Here is a 15,228-nt window from a genome sequence, read left to right on the forward strand (position 1 = left end):
GTAAGAGTCAACATCGGATTGAAAACTAACATAAAACTAACTTGAAATTAATATGTTCTTGAGTTCGAGGCCAATTGGAACTTGAGCTACTTCTATCTAAGATGTATTACATTAGACAAAAGAAGAAGAAGAACCACAATGTGCATTTTTGAATAAAATACATATAACTTAAGAAACTCATTATAATTGAGACTTACCTACCGTTGAACCTCATCCTCAACATAAAGAACATTGTACAACTCCTTCAAAAGTTGTAATTTATAGAGGATAATGTAAAACAACAAACGACATAATCATTGAGTGATCATACCAATATTTCTCATATAGTTCAATCATGAGTTCTGCCATTGCAGAAATACCTTCACAAAGATCATTATGAGATCACTCAACCATTTTTCAATTACAACAACGTTAGCCAAATACAAGTTAGAAGTGGGATACTTAGAACCATAGAACAAAGTAGTAATTTCATAAAAAGGCTCAAAACAATCATAGATTGTTTGAACAGTTTCCCACTCATGATCAGTAATGATATCCATCTCATTTTTCCTGTTAACAAACAAGTTAATGGCTAATATATCCTCAAGTTCCCTATGAATCATCAAATAAGTAGAATTCCATCGAGTAGGAACATTCAATAACAACTTACCACAGAAAGAATAATCATAGTCTTTAACAGCTAATTCAAAGGCACAAAGTCGAGAGTCATAAGAATCAATAAACTTAACAATTTCATTCATTTAATAACACTACAATCAATAACCTTAAAACCTTTTAAACTATCAAGTTCAAAATGTGGGCAGCACACCTTATATGGAAGTACTTACCATTGCATGGAAGAGGAGAAATGACATTCAAATCATTTTTAAAACTCTTAACCAATCTATCATTTGCAGAAGCATTATCAAGTGTAATGGTAAATTCTTTTTTTATTCAAGACCCCACTCACATATCATCTTTTTCACAAACTTAAAGATTGACTCACCATCATGGGGTAGAGGAAAGCGACAAAAACTCATTATTTTAGACTGAAGTTTCCAGTTATTTCAACATAATGAGCAGTAAGAGAAAAATAAGAACGTGAGGTACAGGCAGACCATCCATCACATGTAAAACAAATACGAATTGAAACAAAATGCATTGAATCAAGTAGCAATTTTTTATGATTTTCATGCTCCAACATGCAATACTTAGTAACAATATATCTAGATATATCCTTAACAGAAGAATTAAGGTAATGATGCAAATCCCTAAGTTTTTCATGCTCAACAATACTAAAACCATAACCATGACACAGAATAGCCTTAGCAAACAATTCACGGTATTTGTTTTGATCAAAAGAACTTACCATACCATGATTTTAGCAAGAAATTCCTTATAAGCTTGGTATTTCTCAGTATGCCTTTTACGGTTGATGTACCAATATAAGAATCAACTTTATACCTTTTCACTTTGCAATACTTACACTAGGCATAAAAAAAACCATCGGCATATTTGATAAAGGTGTAGTGCTCCCAAACAGGAGAAGTTCTTCTCCAAAACTCGGATGAACATGTGGCCTTCCTCTTAGAGGATTTATTGACATTAACTGCTTCGGACAGTTGATCATTTACATCCCCTTAAAAAACATAACATTAGTATACCACTCATATATAAAAATTAAAAAAAGAATTTAATGAATCAAATAGAGAGGTAATGATGTAGTTTACCTCTTTCAGATGTTCTTCATTCTGATCTATTGGGTTTCTCCTACAAAAAAAAAAGAATTTATTAATCCAAATATTAAAAATAAAAAGGAATGAAAACAATACATGGAAAGTTCAACTCGTAAGACAAACTATCCATGAAACCATAGAAAAAAATAGAGGTTTCGAATAAAGATGGGTAATAGTCTCGGCTAGAGAAGATGAATAGAGATAGAAGTAGATGAACAGCCTCAGTTAGATCTAGGGTTTACAGAAGATGAACAGAGATAGAAGAAGATGATGATGAACAATATCGGTTAGGGTTATAAAAGATTAACACAAGAAGAAGAAAAAGAGGCTTATTAGGGTTTGAGGTTAGAGAAGATAAACATAGACAAAAGATAAAGAGGCTTAGTTAGGGTTTAGGATTAGAGAAGATAAACTGAGATAGAAAATGAAGAATCTTAGTTAGGGTTTATGTTTAGAGAATATGAACATATAAAGAAAAATAATAAGAGGCTTGATTAGGGTTTAGGTTAGAGAAGAAGAACTTGAAAGATGAACTGTACTGGGTTTGATCTAAAAATAGTTTGAGTTTTGGTTTTGGGTGTTTGTAAGGATCAAACAAGGGTTTGAGGATGAATATGGATAAATAAGTGTTGAGGATTTGGGGTTTGATTAAAAAATAGGTTAAGTTTTGGTTTTGGGTGTTTGAAAAGATCAAAGAAGGGTTTAAAGATGAAAATGGATGAATAAAGGGTTTAATTTGGGGTGTTTGATTGAAAAAATAGGATAAGGTTTGGGTTTTGGTGTTTGTGAATATCAAATAATGGTTTTTAGGATGAACACGGATGAACAATGGATGAATTTGGGGTGTTTGAATAAAAAATCAAAATATTTTTGGGTTTAGGGTGTTTGTTAATGAGTTTCTAGAGAGAAGTCAGAAAATTTAGAGAGAATCAGAGTGTTAGAGAGAGAGAGAGAGCAAAATCACAAAATGACAAAAAAAAACGAAAAATTACATAAATTAGAAAATTTTTGGTTTATATATATTAGTCCAAATTAAGGCCTCTTGGACCGTGTGTTTTTGAAGTTCAATTGGCATTGTAGCGTCGTCCCCATGTTTTAAATTTGTTAAATTTATTCCAAATTTAAAGATGAAATTTAAGTTTTATATTTTAATTATTTTAATTTGATGGCTATATATTTTTCAATTCTTTCAATTAATATTATATGTATAAAGTATAGTTTATATTAATAAACTATATATTTTATTCATAATATATATAATATAATTCATATAGTTTACACTAATGAACTATGTAATATATATAGTTTACACTAATAAACTATATAGTTTATATATATGGTTTGTGTATTATTTATTTATAGAATATATATATAGTTCATTAATAAATTATATAGTCTATATATAGATTATATATATAGTTTATACATACAGTCTATAGTTTTTGTAGTATATATAGGTTATATATGGTTAAGTAAACTATATAGTATATATATAATATATAGTTTATCTATATATATTATATATATAGTTTATATAAATAGTTTCCATAGTTTATAGTAGTAAACTATATAGTTTATACGTATATAGTTTATATATATATGTTAAGAAGTTAAGTTTGTTATTTTTGTTTTTCAATTGTACCTAATTATCAGTTAGTTAGTAGATTAGAGATGTATATATTTGTAATATTTCTATTCAATAATACATAAAGTATTGTACAATACACCAATTTCAAAATTTAACATGGTATCAGTCTCCAGGTCGTCCTTACTTGGGTTTCCTGTTTGGCCCATATTTCGCTAAGTTTTTGTAGCCCGTTTCTTGCAGTAGTTCCAGGTTCATTTTTCCCCAAATTGATTTCTCTTAGGGCTCATGGCTTTCTCGATTGATTCGAACCACCCCCTATTTCTGCATCTTTCGAATATGACGGGGGTTCAGCTGGTCTCGTAACAACTCACCGGTGTCGAGAACTACAGTCTGTGGAGCAAGTCAATGCGTATCGCGCTTCTGGCCAAGAACAAGCTTGGTTTTGTAGATGGAAGCTATCGAAGGGACGACTTTGACGGTCTCATGCAGTCTCAATGGGAGCGCTGCAATGCGCTCGTACTCTAATGGATTATGAACTCGGTAAGTCAGGATCTCTCCGCTAGAATAGTCTTTGCTTCAAATGTTGAAGCCGTTTGAAAAGACCTCAAGGAGCAATTTGATAAAATCGATGGCTTTAGGGTTTTTTTTCTACATCGCTCGATTGCAACACTCGTTCAGGGCGACTCATCTGTTTCTATCTATTTCACTCGTCTCAAACTTTTGTGGGACGAGTACACTGCGTTAGTTCCTTTCTCTGTTTGTGACTGCGAAGCTGCCCAGCAGAACTCGATTCATGTGGCTCAACAACGCTTGTTCCAGTTTCTGATGGGCCTCAATGAAACCTATTCTGCAATCCGTAGTTAAATTCTCATCATGAATCCCCTTCCCACTGTCAATCAGGCCTACTCCATGATCGTTCAGGAGGAGCTGCATCGAGCTTAACTATCTGCCTCGCCCATTGAAACCTCTGTGATGTTCACGACTGCTTCCAAAGGCAATGACAGAAGACGTTTTAGTGGAACGTGTGATTACTGTAAAATCAAGGGCCACAGCCGCGATCGTTGTTACAAACTTATTGGCTTTCCACTGGACTTTAAATTCAACAAGAAGAAAGCTCCTCCGGCTGCCACGACAGTTAACTCTGTGCATGCTGTTGATAGAGAAATTGAGAATGGCTTGATGGTTTCTTCTACTATTTCAACAGTACCTTCTTTCACCTCTAAACAGTACCATCAAATCTTGAATTTGCTGAGAAAAAGTCCACCCTTAGATTCCAGTGCGAATTTGCAGGTACTGTTGCTTGTAATTTACCTACTTCCATTAATTCATGTGTTCGTTGGATAATTGATACTGGTGCAACTGATTACATTTTCTCTGTTTTCAAGGGCTTGTAATTTCCTGTTTTATGTTCTGCTCATCGTTTTGTTCATCTGCCTAATGATCATACTGAAATTGTAACTCATGCAGGATCTTTACAATGGCATGATCAAGGGGATTAGTAGAAGGTTTAATGACCTTTGCATTTTTGAGTCTAAAGGAGCTACTAGTTTGATTTCTAATTCTTTGGCTAGTACTGGGGATATTTCTTGTGCTCATTCTGTACATGATATTTCTGTTAATAATAAAACTAGTCTTTGGCATGCTAGGTTTGGGCATGCTTTTGCTTCTGCTATGAAAAAACTTTCTTCTTATATTTCTGATAAGTTTGATGAATATTATGTTCATTCTTGCAATGCTTGTCCTTTAGCAAAACAAACTAGGTTGCCATTTCCTCTTAGTTCTACTAGATCCTCAACATCTTTTGAACTAATTCATATAGATTTATGGGGTCCTTATAGAATATCTACTCATAGTGGTCATAGGTATTTCTTGACTGTGGTTGATGATTGCACAAGAATGACTTGGGTTTATCTCTTGAGGGCTAAAAATGATGCTATTTTGTTTCTTAAACAGTTTCTTTTATTTACCTCCACTCAATTTTCTTCTGTCACTAAAATTATCAGAAGTGACAATGGTACAGAATTTTTTAATTCTCACTGCTCTCCATTTTTTTCTTCTCTAGGAATTTTGCACAAATTTCCTGTGTTCAGACTCCACAGCAAAATGGAGTTGCAGAAAGAAAACATAGACATCTCTTAGAGGTAGATAGGGCTTTACGTTTTCAGTCAAAAGTACCTATTAAATTCTGGGGTGAATGTGTATTAACAACTTGTTTCATTATAAACAGACTCCCTTCCTCTTTTTACAATGGAAGACTCCTTATGAACTTCTTTATCACAAAGCCCCTGACATGTCTATTCTGAAAGTTTTTGGTTGTTTGTGCTATGCTACTATTCCTAAACCAGATGATAAATTTGCCCCTAGAGCATTCCTTTCTGTTTTCATGGGTTATTCAAACACTCAAAAAGGTTATCTCTTATTTGATCTTACTTCTAAGAAGTTTTTTGTCAATAGAGATGATATTTTTCATGAACAAGTGTTTCCTTTTCACTTTCCTGTTCAAACATATTCTTTTTTTCCTTCTACTCCTTCTATTCCTCATTCTGAGTTCTTAGACCTTTCTTTTGGTCAGCAACCTGTTCCTACTATAACACTTGTTTCTCCTTCCAGTACTGAACTTGGGCAATCATAAAAATAGTTAGAAACTCTTGTGGTTCCAGTATCTCCAGTCTTGGTTAGAAAATCTACTAGGGTTCCTAAGCAACCTCAATGGTTAACTGATTTTATTTGCAATTCTGTTTCCACCTCCACTTATCCCATTTCAGATCATTTCTTATAATCATCTTCCTTGTGGTACACAATCCTTTGTCTCCTCTATTTCGAATTATGTTGAACCTAAGTCCTATCATGAGGACATTCAACGTCCTGAATGGGTACAGGCCATGAAAGATGAAATTCTTGCTCTTGAAACAAATAAAACCTAGTCAGTTGTTTTCTTTACCTTCAGGAAAAGTTCCCATTGGTTGTAAATGGATTTATTGAATTAAATACAATGATGTTGGTACTATAGAATGATATAAAGCTCGTTTGGTGGCTAAGGGATATCATCAGAAAGAGGGTGTGGATTATGTGGATACTTTCTCACCAGTGGTTAAATTGGTCACTGTTCATTTTCTCCATGCTATTGCTTTTGTTTTTGAATGGCCTCTGTTCTAGCTTGATGTATATAATGCTTTTTTACAAGGTGATTTGTTTGAGGAGGTATATATGGAACTTCTTCCTGGTTTTTGCAATCAGGGGGAGAATATGGTATGTACACTGCAAAAATCCTTTTATGGCTTGAAACAAGCATCTAGGCAATGAAATTTAAAGCTGACTGGGGTTTTTTTAGGGGCTGGTTACGAACATAGTAAATTTGACTATTCTTTGTTCACAATGAGAAAGGATAAGAAGATTGTGGTTTTGTTGATTTATGTTGATGACTTGTTGATTACTGGCAATTATAATTTTCTGATTAAGGACTTGAAGAGTCTTAGTTGAATTATTTTTTGGGGCTTGAAGTTATGAGGTTAAAAGAAGGAATCTTAGTTAACCAATGCAAATATGCTCTTGAATTGATTGAGGAATCAGGAATAAGTGGTTCAAAACCTGCAAGAACTCCTCTTGAGCAAAATGTTAAGCTCACTACAGCAGAGTATGATGAGCTTTGCATAAAAGGGAGTAATGAAAACAATGAGTTGTTAGTTGATAAGAGTGTCTTTCAAAGGCTCATTGGAAGACTTATTTACCTCACACATACCATGCCTGATAAACCTTTGATGTGCATTACTTGAGCCAGTTTATGCAACAGCCTAAGGAGTCTCATTTACGTTCTGCATTAAGGATAGTGATGTAAATAAAAAAGAATCCTGGTCAAGGGATTTTGATGGACTCAAACAGCAGCTGTGAACTCAAAGCATATTGTGACTCAAATTGGGCTGCATGTCCTATTTCAAAAAGGTATATTTCTGGTTTTTGCATTAATCTTGGAAGTTCATTGATTTTGTGGAAATCTAAGAAGCAGAATGTTATAGCCAGATCATCTACTGAAGCAGAATACATAAGCATGGCAGCTACAACAGCAAAATTGACATGGTTGAATGGTTTAGCCAATGAACTTGGACTAGAAAGAAAATACACAGTCAGGTTGTACTGTGATAACAAGGCTGCCATTCAGATTGCTGCAAATCCAGTTTATCATGAGCGCACGAAGCACATAGAAATTGACTGTCACTTTGTAAGGGAGAAAATACAAGAAGGGCTTATCAAGATAGAATTTGTGTCTTCTTCAGAACAATTAGCAGACATTTTCACTAAAGCTTTAGGAATACAACAACATGAATATCTTGTATCCAAGTTGGGGGTAAAGGATATCTTCTACCCACCAACTTGAGGGGGAGTGTTAAGAAGTTAAGTTTGTTATTTCTATTTTTCAGTTGTAACTAATTATCAGTTAGTTAGTTAGATTAGAGATGTATATGTTTGTAATATTTCTATTCAATAATACAAGAAGTATTATACAGTACACCATTTGCAAAATTTAACAATATAGTTTATACCTATATAGTTTATATATATTGCTTATACATATAGTTTATAATTTATATAGTTTATACATATAGTTTATCTATATAGATTATATATAGTTTATATAAATAGTTTACATAGTTTATAGTAATAGATTATATAGTTTATATATAGTTTATATATAATTCATATATAGTTTATATATATAGTATATATAGTTTATATATGTCACACCTCAGATTTAATATAAAATTTTTGAATTATTTAATTTAATTAAGGGGCCAAAATGAATAATTTTAAAGTTTTATGGATTAATTTTGAATGTGTAGAGAGTTTAGGGACTAGCCTCATAAATATCCTATTTTTTGATTAGTTGAAAAATAAAAAATTAGGGATTTTGTGGCTAAGGGGGCTTGAACCCGTAACTTTAGGGTCATGGGTGCCCATGCCCTAGCCACCTGGCTAGGCTACTGTTTTTATTTGGAAACACTAAACATTTATTTTATTTTTAAAATATTGGGTGTTACCCATTTTCAAACCCCCCATATTCGTGAATCAAACCCCTCGGACCCTATCTGCTAACAAACCCAAACTGTCCAGCCTCCTCCGGTTGACACCACCGTCGCCATTTAACTCGGCTTCATCCAGTGACTCAATTTTGACCCCTAGCTTACTCGAAGCTACAGTCGTTCATCACGACAAAGAGATGAAGCTTCCCGACTCGCCCTCCCCCGAACTCGTTCGTCGCCCCTCCTCGATTATCCCTCATCCTACCAACGGTGCACGTCACCGCCCGTCCCAATGAGATGTCATTTTCGTCCGATTGAAACCCCTCTGGCTATTTTTTCGTAAGGTGTCATCGATCGTCGTGGAGAGTCGTTCGAATATCGCTAGAGAAACCTAGGTCATGCCTTAGTTTATTACAAATTTTAGCAGAATCCGACGTCGTGTCGCCTCACCCCTGCCACCTCTGCACTCCCTACCTCGTTTGCTTATAGTCTGGCCAATGGGTTGAGTCGTTACCTTCGTTTTCCTGCCGTTCACCATAGGTAAGCTTCCGATCATTTTATTTGGTTATTTTTCACTAGGATTCGACTATTGATTCGTTGAATTGCGATGTTGTAGTGTTTTGAAGCCTGTGGAAGAATCGACCAATCACCCCGACGATCTTACCGTCGTCACATGCCTCCATGCCCTATCGTACGCTCGTGGGGTACTTTTATGCTTTAGGGAACCCTCTAGACTGGTTTGGCCGACCCAAATGGCCTGAACCAATTTGAATCGGTCTGAGTCAACTCAGACTGAACTAAGTCAACCCGAACCGATCAAGTTGAGTCAACTCGAGCAGAGTCAACCCATTATCTTTGGCTTGACCGTTGACTAGCCCATTGACCATTGACCTGGCCGTTAACTTTAACTTTAACTATTGACCGTTGACCGGTAACTTTGACCAAAAAGTCACATTTTGTGAAAAATCATGTTTTATGTTTTTCGATGTCCTAAGTCTGAATCTGAAGTCCGTTTTGCTAAATTCAAAATCGAAAGCCTTTGAATTGACTCGTAAACTTGAACATGCATATGTAGTTTAAGCAATTTAGTTGCAATCTTTTAATTTAAGGTCAATAATTAAAGAATTTGTGATGTCGCTAATTAAGATACTCATGGATCTCCTGATCGTTCGCCTGCACGACCCAGTCTCTCTCGATCCACTCGTCCGTAAGAGCCCATGAATACTCATATAGTTATGTAACCCTATTAAATACTCAGTTTAGAATATTACTCCGATTATAATCTTGTTCCGATATGACTTAAGTTCTCGTACAATCGAAGAGCGTAGTGAAGCTGGTGCTTGATAGATCTCCTAGATTGATCCATTTTACGAGGTATGTTTCTTGTCTGCCATATAAATATATGTTTTAAATAATTGTTTAAAATAACATGTGCACATGAGTGTTTTACCTAATTTACAATATGGCTACCTATTCTGATTTAATTTTGCATGATTTATCTGTTTCAAGCCCGATTTTTGGTTTACTAAAGTTTTAAGCATGATTGTCTGATTCATATTCTCTGGTTTTTTTTAGTGAATTTATATCAGTTTGAACTCTCATTTCCTGCTATCACTGGTTACTATCTGAAAAATATTTTCTTCGGGGTACTTTGGGATCTAGTGTGAAGTTTCTATAGGTTCAACTTCATTTAAACTGATAATTCCGTATATAGGCTCAGACCGATTGAGCTGGTAATTCCTTACGGACTTAAGGCTGGGGTAGGCTCCAAGGCCCCAAGTGTAACATCCCGAAATCTGGGTCAGTGACTAAAAATAGAATTTTTAGAAATTTGGAGATCAATTTAGGAAAATTAAAAATTCAAGGATTTAAATAGGATTATTTCAATATTGAATTAAAGGGTAAATATGAAAGGATTATAAGGACATTATGGTAATTTTAGCTTAAAATATATTTTCTCCCTTTATAAGAATGAAACACGTGGGTTTGGAGAGTTATCTGGAACTCTTCTTTTTCTTCTTTCTTTCTTCTTCCCGTGTGTTCATGCTCAAGCCTCAAAGGTGAGTTTTAATTTTGATGGTTAATTCTTGAATATTTGAGTTGTGTTTTATTCTTTGAGTTTTATATAAGCTTAAAGAAAACTTATATAAGCTTAAAACACCAAGAGGAAAGAATTAGAAAGGAATTTCTATTAAGAGTTTAGAAATGAACTTTTGTTATAGAAAGGTTTTTGAAGTTCTAAGGATGGATTTGACTTGTCAATGGGTTAATTGAGAGATTTTCGTGCTAAAATGACATTTCTGGGCTATGTGCATCAATGCACATTGACATTCAATGTGTATCGATGCATCAAGGGTATTTCCATAAATTGTTCAGTGTGTATCAATGCACAGGAAGTGCATCGATACACCTATTAAAAATGGAAACATCGAATGCAATTAGTGCATCGATGCACCCCCTTAAAATGAAAACATAGAAGGTGATTTGTGTATCGATGCATGGGTAGTGCATCGATGCACATGTTAAAGGATGCATCGATGCACATGTTAAAGGATGCATCGATGCACATGTTAAAGGATGCATCGATACACTATAGAATGTACCAATGCACTTCAATAGGAAATGGAATAAATCTTTCTTTCAGTCTAAGAAATTATAGATTATAATATATAAATGGGATACTGGTAGTATAAATATATGATTGTGTAGACATCGATCGAAAGCAAAGTTCGGATAGGTCGGCAGAGTAAGATATGCAAAGAAAACAGAGCTTAAGAGTGTTCATTGACACCAGGTGAGTACATGATAGTAAGTGTACATTATGTTAAGGAATTAAGACTTGCGATGAGTCCAATTCCGATATTATATGATATAAGTACTAAAGCATAAACATGTAGTGATATGGTGTTAGATGTATGGTATATGAGTAAATGTATATGTTTAATTGTTGAATGCATTTTTATGTGTGAACTATGTAAATGCATGTATTTATGATAATAGGTCATGTGATCATGAGATTTATGATAAAATATATGTGAAAATAATTCGACTCATATGTTTCTATTAGAATGATATATGATATGTTATGTATGTGAAATGAATGACATGAATACATGTTTGTATAATAAGACATAAGATTACATGCATATGTAATATAAGTTAAAAGATAAGAAATAATATATTATATGCATATGAGAAAAAGGTATATATGAACTATGTGAAATGGGATAAAGAACTATGTGATGTGACCATGTGTGAAAAGGATGAGGAATGTGAGTTTCATGGAAAAATGCTACGTGAAAGTAAACTACGTGACTATGTGATCATATGAAATGTGATAAAGAGCTATGTGTAAGAACTATGTGATATGAATATGTGAATGTGTAATGAGGTAAAAGATAATGCCCATGTCATGTGTTATGAGAGCTATAGGTATAGTTGGCATGCCAAGAGTCGAGGGTCTACGCGGTCCTTTGGGACATATGTGTTATATGTGGTCTCTCGGGACATCTACGTGGTCATTCGGACAAATTCTACGCGCCCCTAGTGGGATTTATACGAATTGTGGTGACAGCATTGTGCACAACCTCTATGTACTCACATACCTTAAGTTCTCAATAGTGTGCATGGGCTTTGAAAAGAAAATATAATTTGATATAATGATACGTGTGTTTTTCGCGAAATGATATATGTGATATGTGATATGTGATATGTGATATGTGATATGTGATATGTGATATGTATAAGTGATAAGTTAGAATCATATGATAATAATGGTAACAAGTGCATATGTGTAATGGTGATATGAGACGTTATATGGTTATGTATGATATAATCATAGCAATTATTCATGTATTGTTGTGGTTGAGATTATATTATACGTTTATGTTAAATATATACTCATATGATGGAATTGAATTAATGACTAGAAATAAGTAAGGATAAACATGTTAGTGATGAGTCCAATAGGTGTATAAGTATGATGTGTATTACATAAGATGTGCATGTATTTGTTAGTTTACTTTATGTATTTACATATCTCACTAAGTCTATGACTTAGCGTGTAAGTGTCTTACACGTAGGTGTGGATAAGTCAGAAGATCAAGCTTTGGATCCGTAAAGAAGCATATCTCCGCGCAAAGTTCAGATAAGAAATATTTTGTAAAGTATGTATGGTCATATAATTTAGTATGTTGGCATGTAACTAAGTCATTATTATGTAAGCTCTGATGGAGTCTGTTGCAATTTTAAACAAACTTATATAAAAGAACTACTTTATAGATTGATCCATTTTATGAGGTATGTTCCTTGTCTGCCATATAAATATATGTTTTAAATAATTGTTTAAAATAACATGCGCACATGAGTGTTTTACCTAATTTGCAATATGGCTACCTGATCTGATTTAATTTTGCATGATTTATCTATTTCAAGCCTGATTTCTGGTTTTCTAAAGTTTTAAGCATAATTATCTGATTCATGACTTATCTTTTACATAAGTTTGTTTAAAACTGCAACAGACTCCATCAGAGTGTACATATATAATGACTTACTTACATGCCAACATACTAAATTATATAACCAGACATACTTTACAAAATATTTTTTATCTGAACTTTGCGCGGAGATATACTGCTTTACGATCCGAAGCTTGATCTTCTGACTTATCCACACCTACGTGTAAGACACTTACATGCTAAGTCATAGACTTAGTGAGACATGTAAATACATAAAGTAAACTAACAAATGCATGAACATCTTATGTAATACACATCATACTTATATACCTATTGAACTCATCACTAAGATGTTTATCCTTACTTATTTCCTAGTCATTAATTCAATTTCATCATATGAGTATATATTGAACATAAACGTAAAATATAATCTCAACCACAACAATACATGAATAATTGCTATGATTATATCATACATAACTATATAACGTCTCATATCACCATTACACATATGCACTTGTTACCATTATTATCATATGATTCTAACTTATCACTTATACATATCACATATACCATTTCACGAAAAACACACGTATCATTATATCAAATTATATTTTCTTTTCAAAGCCCAAGCACACTATTGAGAACTTAAGGTATGTGAGTACATAGAGGTTGTGCACAATGCTATCACCACAGCTCGTATAAATCCCACTAGGGGCGCATAGAATTTGTCCCGAAGGACCACGTAGATATCCCGAGGGACCACATATAACACATATGTCCCGAAGGACCACTATGTCCCGAAGGACCGCGTAGACCCTCGAGGCGTGCCAACTATACCTATAGTTCTCATAACACATGACATGGGCATTATCTTTTACCTCATTACACATTCACATATTCATATCACATAGCTCTTTATCACATTTCATATGATCACATAGCCACGTAGTTTACTTTCACGTGGCATTTTTCCATGAAATTCACATTACTCATCCTTTTCACACATGGTCACATCACATAGTTCTTTATCTCATTTCACATAGTTCACATATACCTTTTTCTCATATGCATATAACATATTATTTCTTATATTTTAACTTATATTATACATGCATGTAATTTTATGTCTTATTATACTAACATGTATTCATGTCATTCATTTCACATACATAACATATCATATATCATTCTAATAAAAGCATATATGAGTCATATTATTTTCACATATATTTTATCATATATCTCATGATCACATGACCTATTATCATAAATACATACATTTACATAGTTCACACATAAAAATGTATTCAACAATTAAACATATGCATTTACTCATATACCATACATCTAACACCATATCACTACATGTTTATGCTTTAGTACTTATATCATATAATATCGGAATTGGACTCATCGCAAGTTTTAATTCCTTAATATAATGTACACTTACTATTATGTACTCACCTGGTCTCAATGAACACTCTTAAGCTCTTGTTTTCTTTGCGTATCTTACTCTGCCGACCTATCCGAACTTTGCTTTCGATCGATGTCTACACAATCATATATTTATACTATCAGTATCCCATTGATATTTATAATCTATAATTGCTTAGACTGAAAGAAAGATTTATTCCATTTTCCATTGAAGTGCATCGGTACATTCTATAGTGTATCGATGCATCCTTTAACATGTGTATTGATGCACTACCTATGCATCGATACACAAAACACCTTCGATGTTTTCATTTTAAGGGGGTGCATCGATGCACTCCTTATGCATCGATGCACTAATTACATTCGATGTTTCCATTTTTAATGGGTGCATCGATGCACTTATTGTGCATTGACACACACTGAACAATTTATGGAAATACCCTTGATGCATCGATACACATTGAATGTGCATCGATGCACATAGCCCAAAAATGTCATTTTAGCACGAAAATCTCTCCAATTCTACTTATTAATCCCTCCTTATACCTTAAAACTTATCCATACCTATGTAAACCTTCTTATAACACTATAACACTTTACCATCTCTCATAATTCACCACAATTCTTGAATTAAAGAATTTCATCAACTTTTCCATGTGTTCTAAATTCAATTCTATCACCTTTAACTTCTTAATTAACCCATTAAAAAGTCAAATCCATCCTTAGAACTTCAAAAACCTTTCTATAACAAAAGTTAATTTCTAAACTCTTAATAGAAATTCCTTTCTAATTCTTTCCTCTTGGTGTTTTAAGCTTATATAAGCTTTCTTTAAGCTTATATAACACACAAAGAATAAAACACAACTCAAATATTCAAGAATTAACCATCAAAATTAAAACTCGTCTTTGAGGCTTGAGCATGAACACACGGGAAGAAGAAAGAAAGAAGAAAAAGAGTTCCAGATAACTCTCCAAACCCACGTGTTTCATTCTTATAAAAGGGAGAAAATATCTTT

This window comes from Hibiscus syriacus, unplaced genomic scaffold (assembly GCF_006381635.1).
Source record: "Hibiscus syriacus cultivar Baekdansim isolate YM2019G1 unplaced genomic scaffold, ASM638163v2 tig00111151_pilon, whole genome shotgun sequence".
NCBI lineage: Eukaryota > Viridiplantae > Streptophyta > Magnoliopsida > Malvales > Malvaceae > Hibiscus > Hibiscus syriacus.